Source organism: Helianthus annuus, chromosome 15 (genome assembly GCF_002127325.2).
Source record: "Helianthus annuus cultivar XRQ/B chromosome 15, HanXRQr2.0-SUNRISE, whole genome shotgun sequence".
Taxonomy (NCBI): domain Eukaryota; kingdom Viridiplantae; phylum Streptophyta; class Magnoliopsida; order Asterales; family Asteraceae; genus Helianthus; species Helianthus annuus.
The window spans coordinates 33,664,792-33,677,692 of NC_035447.2; the positions used below are offsets into that span (position 1 = coordinate 33,664,792).

The 12,901-nt window shown below is 32.9% G+C and overlaps 2 long non-coding RNA genes across 5 annotated transcripts; both read left to right on the plus strand.

The window, feature by feature from the left end:
• Window positions 1–537: 537 nt before the first annotated feature.
• Window positions 538–2,507, plus strand: LOC118487313. Its single transcript, XR_004881315.1, has 4 exons — window positions 538–891; window positions 1,008–1,079; window positions 1,810–1,883; window positions 2,366–2,507. It is a non-coding gene; the product is annotated as an uncharacterized LOC118487313 (long non-coding RNA).
• A 3,703-nt stretch (window positions 2,508–6,210) lies between these two features.
• Window positions 6,211–9,573, plus strand: LOC110911293. Of its 4 annotated transcripts, none has more exons than XR_004881318.1 (4): window positions 6,211–6,385; window positions 6,579–6,762; window positions 7,037–8,683; window positions 9,008–9,573. It is a non-coding gene; the product is annotated as an uncharacterized LOC110911293 (long non-coding RNA). The 4 variants fall into 4 exon arrangements; XR_004881317.1 differs by lacking the exon at window positions 9,008–9,573 and having other exon boundaries at window positions 6,216–6,385; window positions 7,037–7,865; window positions 8,086–8,950; XR_004881319.1 differs by lacking the exon at window positions 9,008–9,573 and having other exon boundaries at window positions 6,230–6,385; window positions 6,526–6,762; window positions 7,037–8,950.
• The last annotated feature ends 3,328 nt before the right edge of the window (window positions 9,574–12,901 follow it).

Here is a 12,901-nt window from a genome sequence, read left to right on the forward strand (position 1 = left end):
AGTTAAGTTAATAAACTATATTTTTTTTCTTTTCTAAATAAATAAATTAATATTTTAATTAATTAAATAAATAAATGTTTTTTTAAATAAAAGAATTATTAGTTTGGGTTAATTCAAATTAACAAAGTTAAGAAAAACATATTAAAGGTTAGCAAAGTTAGTTAGATTAAGAGTTACAAGCTAACTAGGTTAGTATTAATAAGAGAGAACCACTAACTGAGTTAGAAAAGTCAGTTAAGTCAGTTAAATGCAAAAATAAAAAAAAGGTGGCTTATGCCAGGACTCGAACCCGCGTTGAACAGTCCAACAAACAGCCATCTTACCACTCCACCACTAATCAGATTTGTTACTAAATCCATTTCCTTCGATATATATGCCCTATTTAATCGCTGATTCCTTTTTTAAACTTGCCGCCTAGAACACAGCATGTCAACCATGTGAGTTTCCTTTTTCTGCTTGATAGCTGATTTATCGGGATCGAAATTTGTGATCCGCGTTTCCTTTTAAACATAATCATGAACATGGCCGTGAACCAAGTCCTCATTCTTATACACGAATTTTTTTTTCGGAAATTATAACAATTCCGCGTTTCCGTTTTAACACCAATCATAAATCTTGACATATTTTACAACCCGCATACGAATCAAGCACCAACCATTTCCAGAATTACGAGACTTGCGAGATACTATATAACCGACACCCACAAACCTTTCTCGACATCTCGATACCCCACACACCTCCTCTCCCCTTGAACCGTGACACTACACAACACCGCAACACTTTTCGCATAACCTCGCACTCTCGCCGGAACAACCGGAGCTTTGCCAGAGAGAAACAAACATCGCCGGAGATCGAGAAGACGACCGGAAACCTCCACGTCGTTCACGTTCGGTATATACTTTCTTGTTTCTTTTACTCCTCGTTTAACATTCCGTTGACATGTATTATTAAATTCTGGTATGTTCTTCATTTGAACAACCGAACTTATTGAGCGAATTCCTAAACAGTTACGAATTGTCCTTTTGAAGAAGATGATACACGTCTCGGGATTCACGTCGGAGTTTAACTTGGTTCTCTCGGTATATCTCTTGGTCATCTCTTTAATTCTTCCTTGAAACATTGTTGAAACATTGTGCTCTGTTCGATATTAGTAACCTGTCAAAGAGAGTTTATATATATATATATAGAGATATACACACTGTCGCTTAACTAGGTGATAACATATATTTTCAAAGTTTAGCTTAAATTTCATGAAGTGATAGTTTTCAATACTAAAAATAAATTTTAGGTTCATGAAATTTTCAATACTAAAAATAAGTTTTAAGTTCATGAAATGAGAGTTTTCAATGCTAAAAATACGTTTCAAAGTTTAAACAAGGTTTTGTTTGTCAAAATTCATGAAATAAGAATTTTCAATATTAAAAACATGAGTCTTCTTCCTGTTTAAAATATATAACAGAACCAAGTAGAGCGACCAGGAGGTCGTGGGTTCGAACCTTGTCCCCTACATTGTTATTGCAATATGCTTTTTTTTGAAACCAGTATATGGCTTAGCTTCTATATAAATGAAAGTTAAGTTCTCAACATAAATGCAATGCAACTTATAAATATTAGTTTTATTTATTTCTCTTTTCTCTTATAATTAAACTTCCTTTTTAATAAAACCAATAAACAACATTTTATTATAAATCCTTTATATCAATAAAGGTTTATTACAAGATAAATTATAATATACAAACAATCGAAAGTAGGATCTTATTTAACCTATAAATATTAATAAGAACGTTGTGTGGTATTCTAAATCTCTAGGATAATCACTCTCGTGCATTTGGGTTCTCCATCTTTACTCGTACCTTCTTACAAGAAAGCGCAACGCAATCAATGTGAGTATACATGACCCATTTTCGTTTTACACTTTTGGGTGCAATATGTATTACATATCAAACATCACAACACGTTAAACATTTTATGCACACTCTATCCTTATTCTATGTGATACATTTTAATCATGTTAGACATGTTATGCTACTGTAAACACCTAATGACTATGTGTTCATTAACTTCGTACAAGCCTCCCCTAACAATGGTAGCGCTATAGGTTGAGAAACGCCCCTCCTGTTCTATGAGCAGGTATTGTTAGATTTAAACTATGTCAACCTACTCAAACTCGTTTGGGTACACTTTAATTGCGTTAAACTTTGGTTTGGACACATAGAGTAACATCGTTTCGAGTATATACTGTCAATATGATATTGTATCTCACATATGGATATGAGCAACATTTTAAACACGTACTATGCTATGTATGAAAACTTGTATACTCGCCAACATGCTTTTGTTGATTTTATTTTAATACATATTGCAGGTTGAATGATCAAGAAAACAAGAATCAAGCTAGGATGGACATTAGAAACCCACTTAGCATTTTTGATTATTGTCGAATGTTATGTTTATTTATTTGGAACTATGTACCCTACCTTAGAATTTAATAAAACGATTTAATTCATATTGTCACATTTAGTGTTATGTTGTTTTGAGCAATTTGTTCGTCTCATCCCGATGTTTCCGCCATCGGTTGGGGTGTGACAGTACTGCTCTCCTTTAGAGGACAATAGGATAAATGAGATTATTTCTTACGCTTCATTAATTAGAAGCCTTATGTAAGTTTAAGTCTATACTCGTTTAAGTATTATTCACATTGCAACACACTAGATATGTCTAGATTAATGTGAAGCATCTAATAGAGTATTACAATATCTTTAAAAGAAACGAGAGGCTATAATTTAAAGAAGAAGTGAACTCAACCCGGTTTATTACTCTAACTTTGTAATATTCAAAGATGACAAAATGTAATTTCGGGTATATCTTTATGTCAGCAGACAAAACCTATCTTATGGAGGAGTCATAATAAACTGATAATAACAACCTAAGTTATAACGATATAATATATTGTTGATCACAAAGCAATAGTCACTAAATGTTGTTGAAAATTTATCAGTGGACTCATAAATTTATTAACTCCATCTAATTAATATATTGAAGACTTATTGTGATAAAGTCAGCTACCATGTCTCCTTGAACAGTAACAGTTCGAGAGGTGCTGCATTAAACTTCGATACACAATTAATTATTCGTTTATGAACGAATTGAGGAAACTAAATCTTTGTATCGAATGCATTCATGATATGCTTAAGGATCCTATAACTAAAAGTCTATCACCCATAACTATTATGTAAGCGCTTATAATAATCACGGGTTTATTGATGACTATGTACAACTGCATATCGTACTATGAATGATTAACTTTTAATATTCCTCATCAGTTTGATTTTGTATGTCTCTTACATATGTTCTGCCGGTGTAATGACATATAGACAACTATAAATACAAATCAAACGTTAAAGGGCTTACTTATTTTGATCATAACTGTTAGGTTTTAAATTAAGGCTATAGTATGACTAATGGGGGTCTTGAGTCGCATAATGATTCAACGGCTGTATTTCTCTGCTATAGTACTTGTTTAAGGCTAAAATAAGTATTAACTTCTGATCAGACTAATCTAATACTCATGATAAATGATTATTCGGCTAAGTGGGAGAATGTAAGATTAAATATTTATTTATTTATATTTAATCTAGTAGCCATCATTATCATTTATATAATATAGATCAAAATATATTAATAACCTATTAATAATTAGGTGGTAATTGTTGATGGACCATATTACCCTTATTAACTAATTGGGTTTCCTCTTGGGTGTATATATAATGAGATTATTAGAGAGGTTAAAGGTAAGACACACAACCTAACAACATAACATCACAATTCGTCCCTCTCTCTCTATAACCGAAACCTCCCTACTTTCGGTTCACCATCATCATCACTTTACACCCTAAGGAGGAACCAGATCTAAACTGACAACTATGTCGAACTCCGTGGCTGCGTCTCTGACTGGATTCTCTACTGATGCAATCAAAGGTATGTTATTTCGTTTTCCTTTATGTTTTAAACAGAACTGATCAACATGACTAGCAAGACCGAGTATCGAACCATGGACTCTAGGCTAGCAATATTAATCCTAATCACAATTCTAGCCTTAAATTGATTTTAAGAATTTGGTTTTTATTTTAGAATTAAATAACTAATGTTTTTACTAAATTAACTATCTAACGAACCTAACGATCACGAAGGCAACTAAGAACTGTTAACTCAACCAAGAGAGATGAACACGCCACTTAGGTAGGAATCACTAATGACACGTGAAGACAACTATCTGACAAATGACTTGGGTTTCAGTTTCTAACTGACTACTCCCTTGTGAAAGAGAATAGCTCCTATAGCAATTAGGTAACAAGGAAAGTGACCCACTAACTCAAGAACCTAAAAACCGATCAATGAACACAATCAAAATGTGTGATGGAGTGCTATGAGGAAACAAGCCTAATTAAAGGTCCTAAATCAACTATTAGATTGCAAAGACTACCCTTAACCAACCCTCTAGATGTGAAGAAAGCTATAACATGATACACCAAAATCCTAGGACTGACTGACACACGAATAAGCAGACGAACCCCGAGTTATCGGGTGCTCAAAACTACCATACAATACACAGAATTACCTAGCTACTTCTAATTATCTCTCGAATCAAAGAAGATGGGTGCACACTAATGTCTAGTTTATTTTAAATTGATTTTATGTTATGAATTGTTACCAAGTTCAAACAATTAGATTAAGAATCGCGAACCTAAAAGCAAGTTTAACACAACTAGTGGTGACTTATTCCTACCAAAAACATCAAACTCATCAACTAAATCAACAAATTCAGCAAAACAGTAACATACATAATCAATTCTAGCAACAACTTATACCTAATTTACTCCAACACGTTGTCAAAATTAAATAGTCAAAATAAATATTAAACACGCATCAATAAATTATCCAAACCTAAGTGGCTTTAAAAGTTTTAGTCTCTCGTAATCAAACATGAAACAAACTCAAAAACAGGATCATGGTTCTTCGTAAAAAAATATAAATAGTTCACCAGGTTGCTAGCTTGCTTCTTTTTCTTTTCCACGATTTCACGTACCGGAGGTTCCTCCACATGTATTTGATATATATCCAACGTAATTAAGTCCATAGGGCATTTAATTGGACTCCTAAACCATTTCCAACATATACATTTCTAAGATGAGTCTGTCGGGGGAATAGGGCAATCAAATGATTGGCCAAAATGACGGCTAGGTTTATTTTTTTTTTTTTTTGGTATTGGTTTAAATGGGTAGTCGCCTCTTTCTCATTGAACCAACCAGATTATTATTTTATACACACTTTAAAATTACGTTTTTGCCCTGCAATAGTGTTTTACTCCCATTGGTCCAAATGAGCGGCAAGCAATACCTATTGGACCACCCAGTTTATTATTTTATATCCACTTTAAAATTACGTTTTTGCCCTCAGTTAAAAAATACGGTTTTGTCTCAACTTCAAAATACATTTACCCTTTTGCCTCAAGCTAAAAAATACGATTTCGCCCTCCGAAAAAAATTACGCTTTTACCCTCAGCAAAAGTTACGTTTTCGCCCCAGTTCAAAATAAAATTTTCTTTTTCCCCGACTTAAAATTACGAATTTACACCAGTTTATTATTTTATACCTACTTTAACATTACGGTTTTCCCCCACAGTTTAAAATTACGTATTTGCCCCCAGTTCAAAATAAATTTATGCTTTCGCCCCAGCTAAAATTTACGAATTTCCCCTCGGTTCAAAAATACAATATCACACTCAATTCAAAATTACGTTTTTGCCCCAGTGCAAAACAAAAGTATGGTTTTCCCCTAGCTAAAAATTAGGATTTTACCCTCGGGAAAAAATTTGATTTTTCCCCAAGTAAAAATAAAAATATGACTTTGCTCCCAGCTAAAAATCGTGTCAAAGAACTGCGTAACACTGTTTTTACTTTTTATTTCTAACAAAACTACAGTACTGTTTTTTTAATTGGCTGAGAATTATTCGGCCATCGCCCCGCAACGCGGGCGGCGCATCACCTAGTTTTCTACAAAATGAACTTTTAGCAATTATATATATATATATAGTTCCCATTAAGTGTAAACAACTTTCAAATCAACCTTGACCATTGGATCTTGCTGAGGTTTAATCTCAGCCCTTTAAACTCACTTTTTTAACCGCTGTATCAGCAGTTATCGACGGTTTCTTTGTCGGTTAAGGTTTTGCCCCACGTTTTCTACCTCCTATGATTTTAGGCTGCCCAGCAGTTGTCTCGTATCTCCTCCCCACCCATAAAACTACCATCCCACCTCCACAGCCCGGCGACAATGAGGAGAATTTGTACGGTTCCAAGAGTTCGAGACGTGATTTCATCCACATGTAAGTTTTCAAAAACATATGATTAAAGTCCCTCAGTCTTCATCTCCCTCTCCCTCTCCCTCTTTTATGAATCCCTCTCGTTTGAATTTCATCCACAGATAGGTTTTATCGATCAATTTTGTGTTTATCTGCATCTCTAGGATGTTTAGGGTCAGAACACTGTCAATTCTGCAATTTTTGGCCATTCTTGCAGATGAATTTGGTAACAAATAGCCTTATATTATGTGTTCAAGAAGCAAATCCACGACGAAGTTGAAACAGGGAAAGGCAATTGGGATAATTCAAGAACCACTCTACAAAACATACCCTGCCATCGCTACAGAAAGGAAGAAGAACACGAGATTGGGATTTGGGGGATTCTAGCCACTACTCTTGCTGTATGTATTTGTTTTATTTGAATTGTTAATCAAATAATGTCTTTCTCTCACTTGCTCCAAGGTTCTTTTTTCCATCACTAATTGTTTGATCCTGTTTAGGTCATGTATACAAGTTTATTTGAGTGAGTCGTAATATATGTGTGTTTATGACTAATTACACCTATTCATGATTTACCTGTATATTTACCTTTTGGTACCCTATTTTAGAAACATATGAGTTTTTCATATTCTAATTTGATTTGTTTCCTTTGATCACATAATAATCTTCTTTCAGATGTTATCAAGGCATTGATTCTCTATGTTGCCAGATGTATAAATAATGCATCAGGATTCTCGAAAGGAACACTTAGTGGTTGCTCATAGTTTGTCTTCACAATTGGCTACACAAGAAGGTCCGCTATTCTTGCCTGTTTTCAATTTCCCAATTAATAAAAAGTAGACCAAATTACTTAGTTTGGTGGTATGATATTTGTTAAATTTTGATCTTTTAATATGTATTTTGGACCTGTGGTCAGGACAAAATAAAATAGGGTCTATGATTAAGTTTAACAAGCATATGTATATGCTTTAAAAGGATACATGTGTCAGTGTCATGGCCATTCGATATTCAGATATTACACGGTGAACCTTGATTCACATCACAAGATTCTTACACGTTTAACAACAACTAACTAAGCTATTAACATATTTATAATTTGTGGTTCAATCTGAACATCTTGAAGAATTTTAAGAAAAGAGTTATGCTATTTCCCTTGGATATATTGGTTTAAATTATATTCTTTCTTTTTTGTCTAACCTTTAGACTTCAAGTTGAAATTTTGTTTGGTTCTCTAAAGCGATGTGCAGGATTCCAGTAAGCCATATGAATTGCTACATTGAGTAATTATGTTTATCGTTGGTGATATATGATGATATCAACACGGTCCCTATTCTAAATATATTGTATATTAGTATCTCTACTTGTGAGATGCAAGTCGCATGTTCATTGCTTTCAGATATTTTTGCCATATGTGGTTAATACGCTATCTTTTAAATGATGCATGCTTGAGCAGCATCCGAATCTGGAGGGGATGATGGAATATTGCAGCCCCGTCTACTAAAAGGTTATATTTTTGCTTATGTATATTTGGTTTCGTGTTTTATTTGTTATATATGATTATATGTTAATGCATTAAACCTTAATTGCTTATGTTTAAGATCATACCAGTACTTTTAAAATAGTAAACCTTAATTGCTTATGTTTAAGTTCATACCAGTACTTTTAAAAGATACTTAATTGCTTATGTTTAAGTTCATGCTTAAATTTTAGTTTTATTTTTGTAGCTTTTTGCTTTGAGAGATGTTGGGGGAATTGACAGATAATACGACTGTATATGTGAGATTAAAAACCATGTAATCACTTTGGAAGGATCCTCCATGTTCAGAAGCATTAATCGCATTAATGAAATGACATAAGATACTTAGGACCCTAAGTTAGTTCACATTCTTCTTCAAAACGCATAAATTGACACACGAGCTGCCAATAATCTAGATTCTAGAAGAAATTTAAGTTTTTTAATTTCCTAAGTTGAAATTCCAATTGCTTCAGTGAACAGTTGGATTTGTTTCCGGCTGCATACATGTATTCTTACCTTTTTCGGTCTACTTTTTAGACTTGACTGCCGGTTGGATTGTCTATGATCTCAACCTAGCTTGGTCACCTCGAGTAGCCATAGTGTCGCTAGCAACTGGAAACAATTTCCCATTTGCATTTTGTTCATTAGACAATTCATAGTTAAATTGGTTTAATAGTTTTGTATGAGTGAGAAGCTTAACATTATTTATATTGTTTTGCAAGGGAAGAAAAAGTCGGGCACCGACCTTGAATCTGCCAATGTGTTTATGAATCAATTAAAGATGCTAAATAGATGAATGTTGATAGGTAAGGTGTTATATTTTATCTTTTTTAAGTATTGCACCTGAAAGAAATGAAAACCTTTAATTTTGTTGGTTTTTTTCTGTGAAAATGGTCGCCTGCTGGCATTATAAACGATGTCTATCTTGTATAACTTTAATTTACATTGACAGATCGAGAAGCAGAAAGAATGAATATTTTGTTTGCAAATAAAATGGAATTTCTTCTTCCATTAGATGATTCAAATTCATCTTTGCTTACATCATTTGAAGTCATTTTTTTATTTTTAGAATATGGATAGTTTGGCTTGCTCTTGCACTACTTGAATTTAATCTGGGTTATGATTTTCAGTTTCAGTTTCATTACCTGATTCACCCATTTGCAACTGGTTCAACTCAGATTGAGCGTCCGGATTGGGTACCCAACTTAACCCAAATACCCAATACCGTCCACACACCTTAGGTAAAAAATGTTTTCGATTTATATTTTAAATTTTTTTAGTAAACTCTAATTAAAAAAACTACCTAAATTATATAAACTTATACTACCCAACTTAACCCAAATACCCAATACCTTAACCCACTATTTCATTAAACATAATTAGCCCACTAATTACTAGCCTATTAAACAAACCCAACCTAAGTTCAAACTATAATAATTAAAATAAGCTCAATAGTCCCTTAGAATTCCTCCCGCCCTCCCTCTCTTGGGTCGTCTCCTACCAGCGATCATCGAACACAACAGCACGTCATCAGCAGCCGCGAACCACCGCCGTCCGACACCAAAGGGTAACAAAATTCTTAAATATGTTTGAAATTTCATGTGTTTTGACGTTGTTTATGGTTGTTTAGATGATTTTTAGGGTGATTATGTTGTTTAGATGATTTTTAGAGTGATTACACACGATTTCTAGGGTTGAAAATTAAAATTGAAACATTATGTTATGGAGCGATGAACTTATGCATCAATTTGTTTATGATAGGAACCATGAGTAGGGATGTTATGGCGCAATTTCTTTTGTTTTACATGACCTGACCCAAACCGACCCGATACGAACCCATTTTTTTACTTATATACCTAGGGGCCTAAAATTTTTAAAAATGTTTCTCACCCCCATGGAAAAGTTCCTGGATCCGCCACTGATTTTAATCGCATTAGAAACAGTTCAAAAACTAAACTTAAGAAGTGGAATACTTTATACTTGGGACTTGGTGCTTATTTGATTTGAATTTGTAATTTAATATGAGGTGTATTGAACTTGATGGTATTTCTAGCTATTGTTGTAAAAGGTTTGGTGGTGGTTTTTGTTCCAGCATCTTGCTGGGATATGTGGCGAATGAGGAGGCTCATTTGATTTCATTTTATTTTACTTGAAAAATTAATGTATACTGTAGAATTGTTTTTTTCAATGTTTGGTCACAAGAAAATTTGATTGCTTTTATGAATCAACATCATTCATCAATTTATTCTTTAAAATATAATTTTAAAAGACAATGTCGGTGATATTTATACATTTGGTCCTTTGTATAGGTTGACCCTACTGATTTTCTGATTGACTTGTCTTGGTCCCTATGCATTGTTTATATGCCCTTTTATTCTTTATAAAATGTTTTCGTATTTACTTTTTTTTGTCATACTGTATGCCTTTTAAGTATCGATCCTGCTAATTTCCTTTTTGGTTTGCGCTAGTCCCTCTGCACTGTTTGTATGTTTTTTTCTTTTATGGAAAGTTTTGGATTATAAGAAAATATTCTTTTATTACTTTTATAGAATGGCCAGATGTTTATATAGTAACGATAAGTTTAATTGAAATGTTTCTTTATATAATCATACTAGTATTAAGCCTTTGCAATGCAACGGTTGTTGTAAAACTGTGTCAAATGGTACCAATGCTATACCAGTGTCAGCGACCACCAACACCGGAAAAGTTCGTAAAACATTAAATAAAAACGAAAAAATACTGCCGAGCGAAAAGCAGACGTAAAATCTTTAAATCACGAACACTCGTTGAGGAGAAATTAAACCGAAACGTAAAACATAGAAAAAAGTAACTAAGTCAATCCAGGACCCGTACGTTGGCCGAACTTGTTAAACGGAGAAAAATAGATGTGCTGTGACGGGCCAGTCAAACGGAAAAAATATACGGAAAAAATGTTGAATCTTACATGCACTTTGTGGTGCATTAACTCACAAAATTTAGAACGAAACGAAAAACTTGGGAAAATGATAAGTATGGTGGACCAAAATTGAAAATAGAAAAGAGTTGGGATTAAATTGCAAAAAATGAAAAACTTTATGTTAAAAGTAAAAATAAATGATAAAGTTAAGGATAAAAATAAATGATATCTATATATTAGTTATTAATATTAATATTAAAAGAAATTTATTAAATAATTATAAATAAAATTTATGAGGTTGAAGGAGAGAATGACATGTGGCATTATTTGTAGTCTTTTATTATAAGTTAGATTAGATTAGATTAGATGTATGAAAGGTTTCTTTATATAATTGTATGTATAAAATAGATACCATACAAATGTTAGTTAATAAATATTTTAGACAGGTATAATACGTTCTCATTCGATGGTATAAATTCGAGTCACTAAAACTTTTGTTGCCGCTAAGTCTTGATACAAAGATATGGGTAACGTAGTGTTAGGTGGAACCCCACTAAACGAACCAACCATGTTCGATTCTGTTTCTTTTTGTACGATATAAATTCTTCAATTTACTTTATTTTTTTTTAATCTAATTACAATGCTTTTATAAGTTACATTGAGTTAGATCGGATATGTCGAAACACGCGTTTTCACATGTTTACGTTTGGACTAATCCTGTTTTCACATGTTTACGTTTGGACTAGTCCATTCAATGTTTGCAACAGGCCCGCGGCGCATCGCCCGCGGGTGTTATTACTAGTTTATATACAAAACTTGTTAACATTTTCACTCATTTGGAAGTCTAGTAAAAATACTCATTTTAAGCTCCTTATTAATCCTTTTTCACATCGGGACCTACAAATACACGATCTTAACAAATAAAAGCTAAAAATTAATAAAAATGACTCTAAAACTAAAAAAATATACAATTTACATAAGATAAATGTATGTGTTTTCAACACATCAGTTTGATAATCCAAATCATTTGAAAGTGATTTCTGTGTTAATAAACAACAAAGATTCAATAAAATAGTAAAGTTTTTAAATTAAAACAATTTATAAAAAAATACAAACTAAATTTTAAGTTAACAAAACCTGTGTTAAGATCTGAGTTTACAAGGCTTGTGATTAAACAAGTAATAACAGACAGTTTTGTGTTGTATAAAATAATCACAAACAAGGAATTATCATCAATATTTGTTTATCATTGAATAAAAAAAATTACAAGTTTTACATAATGATTGACTCTACAAACTCCCAATCATATACAAATCTGTTTGTACAAAAGAAAAGCTGACGTGTGTGTTAGATAGATAGATCTCTAAAAGGTGAGATCTATTTATACTAAGCACAAAAGGTCTGTTTGTGATTGTCTGACATCACCTTGATATTGACAACTAACTTTCCTAACATAAAAGATTCCACAGATGTTACAAGCATATGTGGGAATCAAGCATCTGATCTAACTAAGCTAAACATTGTTAATAAGCTAATACTGTTACATTAAGAAACATTTGTTTTGCAATCCGCTGTTGCTTTGTTCCAAACATCTGTTTATGCATAACATATGTTTAGTCTTCATGAGCAGACCTTTGTCTTTAATAGAGCTTTGGCCATGAATAGACATTGCTTCCTCATAAACATCGGTTCCAAGGCTTCAAATACTGGATAACAAGTCTTCAACAGGTGCTCTGATCTAGGTGTTCAAGATTCACTCTCTTTGGGAGGAGATTGGTTCAATCTTCTGTTTATTTCTTGATCACTTTTTCATGTTTTGCATTTTGAATATCATGTGTTCTTTTGTAGGTCCAACAATCTCCCCCTAGAACAGATGATGCCAAAACATATGTTTATTAGATCAATATTTATTCCTCATCAACTTCTCTCGAATTTGAGCTTTAAATTGTTTTTCAAATCTTTCAGTGAAGGTCATCTGAATCCCTTTCAAGTGGAAGAACTAGTAGGTCTTGCAGATCTTCAATTTCTAGGCTTGAGACACTATTCATTGAAGTCTTTTTTATTTCTCCTTTAGCCCTGACTATAGGCAATTCATGGCTTATTCTGTTGGATGACCACTTTATAATTT